Source organism: Varroa destructor, unplaced genomic scaffold, assembly GCF_002443255.2.
Source record: "Varroa destructor unplaced genomic scaffold, Vdes_3.0 BEIS01000007.1, whole genome shotgun sequence".
NCBI classification, from domain to species: Eukaryota; Metazoa; Arthropoda; class Arachnida; order Mesostigmata; family Varroidae; genus Varroa; species Varroa destructor.
In genome coordinates this window covers 9437607-9447915 of record NW_019211460.1, presented here as the reverse complement: position 1 = coordinate 9447915, position 10309 = coordinate 9437607, and the positions used below count along the sequence as shown (strand labels likewise).

Here is a 10309-nt window from a genome sequence, read left to right as displayed (position 1 = left end):
TTCAACCAGTGCCGCTTAACTGATAAAAGGATTAGCAACTGTACGTTTTCGGCGACCCAATGAGGCAGGATGTCGCCATCGAGAGCTTGTTCTAGTAAAGCCTGTATTTGAAGTTTTACATCCGGCATCATCGTTAGGCAATCCACCAGACGGCTGGCTCCCAGTACGAGGTCTGTCTATGCGCTGATTCGAATCTAGGCCACAACGTGTCGCTAAGATTAGCTGGCAAACAGCTACCACAGGAACTATCAAAGAGTTCAGTTATGCCCAGTTGGCTTGTTCCTATCTCTGCGCTAATACAGCTTTCACGAACGGGGTTATTCTTGTTTTTCTACAAAGCTACACAAAACCTTATAGAAAATACCATTGTGTGCCTAACTTCAGTGTTCATGCTTGTGCCAGTCTGAGTTCCACTAGAAGCAAAGGTCTAAATAATAGCACCAGTCTAGCATAGTAAATATTAGGTCGATAGAAAACACTGGTTTGCATTGATCGGTCCCATAAGAATCCGAAACGCCCGTGAGAGATAAGTCAAAGATAACATTTTTACGCCATGTGTAACGAGCGACATTAAGTAGAATAACTATGTTCCGGAACGAAAAATTGCTGTTAAGCAAATTCAAGCGATGGTAGAAGTCCCCGAGGACACGATCGATGCCTTTCTATGCGTGATCACGGTGGAGATCCAAGGACGATAGAATGAGAATGTCGGTGCTGAGCTTGTCCGTTGAGCTCCGAGTTTCGTGTGAGTGCCGAAATCGCCATTAGAAATATTTAGCGAGCTCGTTAATATTGCAAACGATCTTGAGTTAATATCTATAATGAAGTACTATTTCATGTTTTTGTACCTTTGTTAAAGCGGAAATTAAGAAACTAATCTGATTTTTAAATGAGAAAAAGGTAGAAGGTGTTCTGCTATTTGGCATAGCGCGCATTTTTAACTAACTGAAGTAGATTCTAGCGAATTAACCAGTAACGATAGCTTCGAAAATATATATTTCAACTGATATCTTAAGATTAAGATGGCACTGACCAGTCAAAGAATATCGAATGAGCAATTGAGGTATTGAAACTATAGTAAATTGCCTATCACTTTCCTAGTACCGCAAGGTCTAGTAAAGAAGTGGGAAATCAACACGGGCCATACAATCCAAAAAGGCCATACAATACGTTACACTGAAATGTTAGATGCGGTGTGTTCCATGTACAGAGTTATTTTTATATTCGAGGTGCTGCTATGAGTATACTCGTTTGTCACCTAGCTCACAATAAAAATACCCCTTTCAAATGTAAAAAAGGTCTTCCATTTTGACCGTTCTACCGTGATATATACGATACACTATCGTTATGTAGATAGAATCTATTGAAAATCTTCTTTAACTTAGAAATTTAAAAAAAAAGGAAAAAAAAATCATTATTATTACATTAGAAATCAGAGATAAAATCACTAGTACTCAAGCTAACGAGAGATCTAATACTGCTGTTGTCGATATATCGGTAAATAATGGCATCGCCAACGACACATACAACACAACCTTTACAAACAGAGAAAATTCATGCTTAAAAAACTCATCAAGATAGCCCTTTTTAGAAAAACTAGCAAAAAAAGTATATCATCACTTAGGACATTAGTTCTTTCTCTTCCATACAACTTTGCATAGACGCGTACAAGCCTGACCATGTTATCTATTTTTTTTATTTCGCCTTAAGTTAAAAGCCAAACACTAATTCAAATATGCGCACTTAATAAATCTTGACACTTGTCCAAATATTACATAAGCGTTGCCTTAGAAGCTCTAGTCCATTCAAGCCTGACATGGACGCGTCCTGCACGACAGCCCAAGTGCGTATCCCGCTTTCTTTAGCAAGAAGAGTCTTCTTCGCAAATATTGACATCGGTAATCTAAAGAGCCCAGTGAGGTTGCTATATTAGAGCCCTTAAAGGCATCTCCTTTAACGCTTAAAATAAATGCTTGTAATTAAAGCTCTGTTTTTCGTACGTAAGGGCGCTGACGGGATCCATTGAAGACTGATGAAAGCACTGAGCAAAGGAGCCTTCAACCTCGTTATTAGTGTAACCAGATTGGGAGATTAAAAACAACGGAAGACTCCAAACAGAAGATAAGGGTTTTTCTTTTTTTTGATTCCGGGAACTTCTGAGCAAAGCGAAGCGTTGACAATGCCAGTTTAATATGAAATTCCGCAAATCACGTATTATGAAATCGGAATGAAGACAGTGATAACAAATTATAACAAAAAAAAAAGTCCTTTACAAATAGATCTAAGACAAATGGAAATAAGTGTAGCGTACCCCTAAAAATACCTGTGTGACTGTTTTCAGCAAAAATCCTTCTGGAGCACATTGTCATTATGGGTAAGACGCTTCCGTTATCACAGTAATTTGTTTTTTTTTTCATTTAAAATTATGCAACGCAGTCACCCCTCAGTGCCTCACTCCGATTGTACCATTAATAAGTTACTATTTCACTCACAGGCTTTCCGTTTTTAATTTATTACACCAGCGCAGTGACTATCGAGACCAAGAAATTTAACCACTGAGTGCTGATTTTCTAAATACTAAATGATATTTTGGCCTTGATTTTTATTGTTTATTAATGACACTCATTGAGTCATGTCTAGGTAAGAATTCTATATAGACTTCTATATAATAAATTTTGAATAAATAATCATTTAGAAGTCATCCGAAGTGTTCGACCCGTTAAGTAGCTCCAGACAACTTATGTGTGTGTTTTTCGAGTTCTAAAGAGTCGTGGGCGGTATGCATTATAATTTCTATCGACGCCACGATTTATTCTATAGAGAGCAGATTTTCTTTTCCAAGAACGACAAAAGATGCATCTTTTGTTTGTAAAAAGGTATTACGCTGGGGTGGTTTATAGATAAATACAAATATAGGATTACTGAAACGGCGTTTAAGAAATCTGAATCGACCAGCAACCAGATCTGAATTCCGCACTGAATTGGCTCATTAGAACATCAAGTTTATCCGTTTTCATCAAGCAGAACTTAAACTTACGTTTTATACCGGTGGTTTAAAAGATGTAGCTAAGCATGGACGACCAGACGTATTTTCGGGTTGCACTATTCGCACTAATTAGGAGAGCTTTTTTATGCTTCAAGACAATATGAAATGTACTTCAGTATAACCAGATGTGATTTATATTTCTCGCTAGAACATATTGCTTCAGTAACTAAATAATTAGAGTAATTACTCAGAGCCATCTATGAGTAAATGAAGATTATTTAACATCTATTCATAATGAATAAAAAACAAAAAACAATGTTTAGGAGATTCAGCTGATTATGAGAGTCTGCAAAAGTAGATATTTAATATTTTTATAGAAGAGATTTTTTGCAGAAAAACAGAAAATGGACGAGATAATGTATTCGAAAATGTATTAGTTTCCTTATTACCACTGTATTGACCATTTCTAACGACACGATCATTCAGCTTCTTCATATGTAACACAATTTTTGTTAAAAGATTTTTTTTGTTTATATCATATACGAATGAACAACTGGTTAAAAAAAGCCTCGATGAAAGTCGCCATTATCTATGATCTAATTGTACGCATTGCGTTTTGTTAAAACAGGAACCTCAAAACACTCTAAAATTTCAAGTCCACTTCGGCGTAATTGAGGGTTTTTTGTTAAAAAACAAAAAAAACCGAAATTCCGAAGTGTACTAGTTTTTTCTACCACTGAATCCACTTCGTCTGATAATACAGTGAACCAAGCCTTTCACATGTCGTAGAATTTCACTTAAAAGACTTCTTTGTTTACGTTACATGCAAATAAACCCATTATGAGGAGAAGCCGCACCTGCAATGATCTTGCTAAGAACGTTTTCAAATAGACTAACACGATTTTCTCATTAAGAAATATCTATGCTTTATTAATATATATCTGAAGTGCTATCGCTGGTAAGCAAGGGCACGAATTTTATCCGAAAAAAAAAAATTAATTTAACTAAGAAAAAGCCCTTCGGCTTCCTTTAAGGCAAAATCAAAGAAATCACCATGTCAGACTAATTGACAACGAGCGACAGTGGCCAGGCTGTGATTCCTACTTGCTACATTATCGCCAATCGGTACCACAGCTCCAAATACCGTTTAGGTCACATTGAACGGTAGGCAACAGGATTATAACGGTCATTGCCATATGTTCAGACAATTAGTACGGCAGGAAAGGTTGAGTTCATATACTTTCTTTATCAATGCAAAATACAAATACGAATGGTCTTTTATCGGCTAGTTCTGTACGCCTATTCGGGTATCGCCATTTTATATTATACCATGATGATCGAAACGAAATTCTATAGTCGGTATCTAAGCTGTTCTTTATGTTTATCTAAATATTGCTTTACAAAATTATTAAAGTAAAAATTCTACAACTAAATTATAAACAGAATAATATTCTAACCGCTGCAAAACGGCCTAGTTTTTTTTCTCATAGTTGTAAATTCTGTTAGCAAATCAACCTTCGGTTAGGTCGAGAAGCGTTCTTAACCGTAGCACTTTTTCATTGGGAAATTGTGGAAAACGTAAAAGGCGAGCTAGGCAAAAAGAAAAATCTCTACGTAATGGTAGTTTATGATGTAAACGATGGCGAGTGTCAGACTCAGCATACTCTTAACTCTTTCTTTTAATACCCTAACGGTCGGACCGGTAGTGAATATCCGAGGTCATATGGATTGTAAAGTACTACGTAATACAAAGAGTTCAATTATATTCGATCGAAAACAGCGTTAGTGTTCCATCAGACGACTATATATGCGCAGTTTTTGCCCAATCTAGATATAAGGCTCACATGTGGCTAGGTACAGTAGACAGGTACGCTTTGGACCATCTCAAGTACGATCATTTTTATCGTTTAAAACAAGCAATTTAATGTTGTACATACACTGAGTCCGGTTTCAATGTGTTCAGTTTGCAAGTAGATCATTGCCCATCTGGCTTGTATTTTTCAAATGGCTTTATGTCACAAACTCTTCTTGTATCGAAATCCACTAATCCTTCGCCTCTATGTCTGCCAATAAAGCATGGCATATCAGACTACTAAAAGCCAGTACTACCTACCGTAACGAAACACAATATACGACACAGTCGTATATTGTGCCCTGAATATAACTGTGTTCCGATGCATGCTGCATACATGTACACTTTTTTCAATATTTTAATCTCCGTTAAGATAATATCTATTCAAACGTCTTAATTAATCAAACATAATTATGTTATGTGCAGCAGAAAAACCTAGTTAGGCAAACTTATTGTAATAAGTTATTCGGTATTTTATCTGAAGCTATACGTCTCACTTGCGATCCCCACGACAGATAATCTTTTTACGAATTTTGTCCCTGATTGTTTGTTTGTTTGTTTGTTTGTTCATGATCAAACGTTACATATACCTAACGTTACCACTTTTCATGTCTATTGTTATTATCATTTCACCCTCTATTACATCTAAATTTTACCAATCATTTGAAATCCACAGAGGCCTGTGTTAAGCAAAAACAGCATTTTTGACACTGGCTGTTCACCTTTCGGCTGAGTTAAACGCTTGCTGAAGTACCCATCTTCTTCGGAAATCGCGTATTCAATGAAAACTCGATAGGTAAAAGCATTTGTTACTTAAAAATAGCGTACCTTACCTAAAAGCGCACCTCATTCAACTTCTGAGTTAAACGGGAATAACTCTTAGCCATTTGTGATAGAATCCTATCATCAAATTCACTTCTCTCTTAGATATTCTAGTATACTTCGACCTCAACGTAACATTTCATAGCTCAAACAGCTTCACCGAACGAACCTGACACTCTCTTCTCTTCTAATCTCTCAGCATATAGATGACTTATATCGTATATGTGACTCTTTGTGAGCTGTGGACATTTGAAAGTCGAGAATAAGCAAGTAAGTTCTAAAAATCAAGCGTACGACTGCTGTTTACTTTAACATAGTCGTTTACGTTCATGAATCTACCACGTAATGCAGTGTCGTACCTTTCCGTAAACTTAACAACACGGTAAGCGTTTGGAACCGGACCATCAATTGGTAAAGGTCTGAAATTTCCAACTAATTCAGTACTGCCTGAGCCAAAACATTATGTTGCTGTACTCAAAAATTTTATTTGTTTTTTGCTCTCGTTTGCTGACTCCAGTGTAACAACAGGTGAAGTATTTTTGTTTTTCGTTACGTTTAGTGTTCAAATGAATTTTCTCCTGTTTCTGACTAGCGTCAATTAGCTCTTCAACGTTGCTCGAATAAGAGGTACTATGCCGCGTGCAGGAACGTTAAAACTACAACTTACCACTTCCGTACATCCAATTACAAAAGTGCGACCCTTAGCATAATAGTTTTGAAACAGGCGTCGAAAGTGTCCATATTACGTACTGAAAAATCGAGCGCACACTTTCGATTGAATGCCTATCTTTAAATTACCAACAGAGAGGTGGATAATTCGTAAGCAGTAGAATTATATATACAACTCTATTGACAGATGTATAAAAACTGGACAATAGAGCAGCTATTCGTGTTCTCAAATCCTGCGACCGTTCTTGCTATACAAAAATAAAGCACGTTTCTGTTTTCTACACTCTGTAACATATATCTGTACATAGAAGACGTTTAGAAACGTAAACCATAAAAATCCTATAAAACAATGCATACCGGTTTTATTGATCGGCTCGATTGCTACCCCAATTTCCTCCGTCGTTTGGCGACGTTGTCCATTGAACGCCTTAACACAAATTCGATTATATATCGGACGTCTCAGCTTGACGCCACACCGAAAACCAAGAATGGATACACGTGCATTCATTGTATGTTCTTTCTTTCATTTGTCGCACCTGACCGCAGGAGTAAATGAGCCACGCGCGTCTGAGCTGTTTATTCCACCCCTCACGGATCATTACCTCGCGTAGAGGAGAACGGGTTGAAAAAGTGGGGCCCGGCTATCGCGTAGTGCAACTACATCCTAATGCACTTTGTAGAAAAAAGCAACACATACGATACGATACGCTCCACAAGGATCGCACAAGCGACGCTTTCGACCTTGTCCTGCATTATTCACTACCTATTAAATTGTACAAACCACTGCACAAGTTACTTCGGCACACTGTTTAGTGTATGATGCCTTTGAATTGGCTCAATACTTGAAGTATCGCTTAGTTATCGCTCAAACTCAGCTTAACGATTTATCAGAATCGTTAAATACCGATTGCATCATTTGGTTTCTATATGCAAACAGTTTTGTGGCTATACAGATGTATCTGTGCCCGTAAATGATGAAATAAGGAACGGGCACATATAAAGTCTATAGAGAGATACACCTTGTTCAGAGTTTGCTAATGCTCTGAGTGAGAATACCAGTCGCAAGTGTCCTATTTTTCTATTGAGGTATGGACAGAAATAAGTTATTATGTTATGTTAAACTGATCTCAACATCTCGCTTTCGGTGTGTACCCTACTGCAAATGAGATAATCTATTGTGTACTGTAACATGTATAGTTCTAACTTAAAAATGATTGACCTCTCAAGATTTGCAGCTATTGCGTTACGAAGTATCACTATTTGCTATCCAATAGTTAACGAAATTACTCAAAGCTTACTTTGAACGTTTAGTATATCTCAATCAAATCTCGTACTATTTCTTCAATAAGTTACACCGTATAACATAGATATACTTGCACTTCGTCGCAACAAGGCCGTCAGCTAAATCCAAACCTTCCTTAAATGTTTTGTCAAGTTTCAGAATCTCACCTAAAAGTAACGATTCGGGAGAGGTGTAAAAACGGATCATTAGTCAAACTGACACAAAAAACTTTGTACAGGGACTCCCTGCAATGCTCAGATACCTTCGCACCTCAAACGAGGCGGCTTGTCTCAACGCTTCAACAACCGTTCTCTTGCATCGACAATCGGAGTTTGAAAGCACAATTGAGGACAAGCTTAGAAGAAGGTTCAATCAATAATTCTCTTTTTAAGTTGAAAGGCGGAGACATTCGATCATGTTCGCCACACCCCTTCAAAATGGAGAGACTCACCCATAATACTATTTGCGAGACTACGTCCCAAATCTTTCTTCGTTCTGTTACTCCCTGATTCGTATCGCCAGTACAACTTGTACCACCATGTCTCCTATAAAACAGCCCGCTCACAGCAGAAGTTGATTAGATTGGAGTTAATGCACTAGCCCTCAAGACCTTACTTTTCTCGCCGCCCCTTCCACCTGCGGGCTGCGCTATCTTACCGCCGTGCAGGTTGAACTACTTGACAGATGTTTGGGGATGGCTCGAACCTCTTAAATCAGATGAGACGATTTGGCTTATCGCCTCCTTGCAGCTGATTTGCAGCAATCATAACCTTTACTAACGAAATGCGTGTATGGCGCCACTTTTTAAAACGGTACAACTAACTGAAATGCTTTGGAATGTGTTGAACGTATTTTATATATAAGCGTTCGGTTGGCTATGATTAGACTCGACGGGTTGTTTGAGCAGGAAGAAATCTATCAAGGTTAGGAAAAGTCACGCATCGCATCAGCAATAATGCTTTCAAAGAAAAGCTGTTCATGCTCTGCTTGTGAAAATAAGGCTATGAAAGAAAATAGGATAGGTGCAATACTTCGTCTTGTGACCTAGAAAATTATGTTGGTACCAAGTTTAAGTTTACCGTAACGATGCGATTGCTTTTACCTGAGTCGAAACTGAGCCGACTGGGTTGCAGGCCTAGGATCTTTTGGATTTGCGTGGATTTGGTACTGCCGTTAGGCATTGTTTGAGACCATTACAGAGACAGCATTTATTCTATATGGTACTTACAGGTCAGATTTTTAACTGTTCGGATGACGGTCTTGTAGTTCGCTAGCTCTGTGAAACGAACGATGTAATGGAGTATGGGCCAAATGGAAACGCTTTAGAGACGATGCTCATTATGGAAATTTACCTCGATCGAAAGGGTAGCTGTAGCGAACAATTTTTGCTTGAGGATAAGCGAATCACCTTCAGAAGACTACCAGAAGGGTTAGACACCCGGCACAAAGCAGGCTTTACCATTGGCTTCTAAGAATTGTACGAGAAGACCTGCATTTCGGGCAAATACAACAACTTTCTATAGTGAATCTCGAAACGTTTAGCAAGAAGCCATCTTTACTCCAATGCATTATCACAGATGACAACACGTAAACATAACAATTTGGCATAAAAACAAAAACATAGTCATCTGGGTATCGTGCTTAATGGGACTTCAGACCGAAGTAAACTTCAGGATCCATTGTAACTCTATTGAACCGTTTCTATTGTCGGCAAGTTGTGCATTACGAAGTACATCCGGAGTGGTTTTTATGTCTGTTAACAGAGTAGCTGTTTTTTGCGGTCCGCCACAATGGGCCTATACTTTTCACAGGCGAGTCGCGTACTTTCTACCATCTTTTATGCAGAAAAACCCGATAACTCAAGTACATATTGTGTAAAATAATGATGTGCTTGAAATAGAACATTTCATATTTTAGTTTAACTGTGGGCTATTTTTAAATAAGTATTATATTTGGTTCAACAGAGTTTCAAGTTTGTTTTGCGTAAAGCATCGGAGAATGCTTTGCGAAAAGGTCTCGTTGCTTAATTTTGTTCGGTGTTCACAAAAAGAGATGCGTACGAAAATGTACTTAACTTAGTTAGGGTCAATTCAGCTATCGATATTCAAATGTATAATATACTATAATTCAGACGCGTATCATAATCATGAGTATATACTTTCCACCATTTTAACCAGAATAAATCAATATGACGGTAATACTAATACTGCTAAAAACGCGTAATCGCGCGTGCGTCGCATGGAGTACACAGTACACGATATTGTGAGAATGAATTAAACGACAACTTCTATGCATATCTCTATATATATATATATATATATATATATATATATATATATATACAATGGTATTCGCTGCATGAATCACAGGCACATTTTCACCAGTCCAAACAGTTTCATAGGAGCCTTCTTTAACATATCAGTGCAATATGCTCTGCAATAAGGCCAGCTGGAGTATAGTCACTTGTACTGAATTTGTGACATCTCGTGTGTATGTCGAGTAGGATACAGTGCCATGTGGTAATCTAGTATGGCTGCCACAGCGTGGACTTTATCGGGATACAAGATGGCAGGATTCACAGTGAAACGATTTAGACTCAGCGGAGGAATTTCGAAATGTGTATATAAGACGCTCTTGTAAGGTCTGCCAGGAACATATACGACACAGGCTGTGTGAGTAAAGGAAGTTTTCTTTTTGT

At 37.9% G+C, this 10309-nt stretch overlaps 1 long non-coding RNA gene across 4 annotated transcripts in view; it reads left to right on the top strand.

Annotated features, from left to right (window-relative positions):
• The first annotated feature begins 134 nt into the window (after positions 1-134).
• The window catches only part of LOC147754284 (uncharacterized), a 13639-nt gene continuing 3464 nt past the window's right edge, over positions 135-10309 (top strand). The window contains exons 1-4 of one of the 4 annotated variants that reach the window (XR_015317174.1): positions 135-745; positions 2029-2374; positions 4021-4150; positions 10115-10283. This is a non-coding gene — a long non-coding RNA (uncharacterized LOC147754284). Of the gene's footprint in view, positions 746-2005; positions 2375-4020; positions 4151-10114; positions 10284-10309 lie in introns of all 4 variants that reach the window. The other 3 variants (XR_015317170.1, XR_015317171.1, XR_015317173.1) reach the window with 3 other exon arrangements.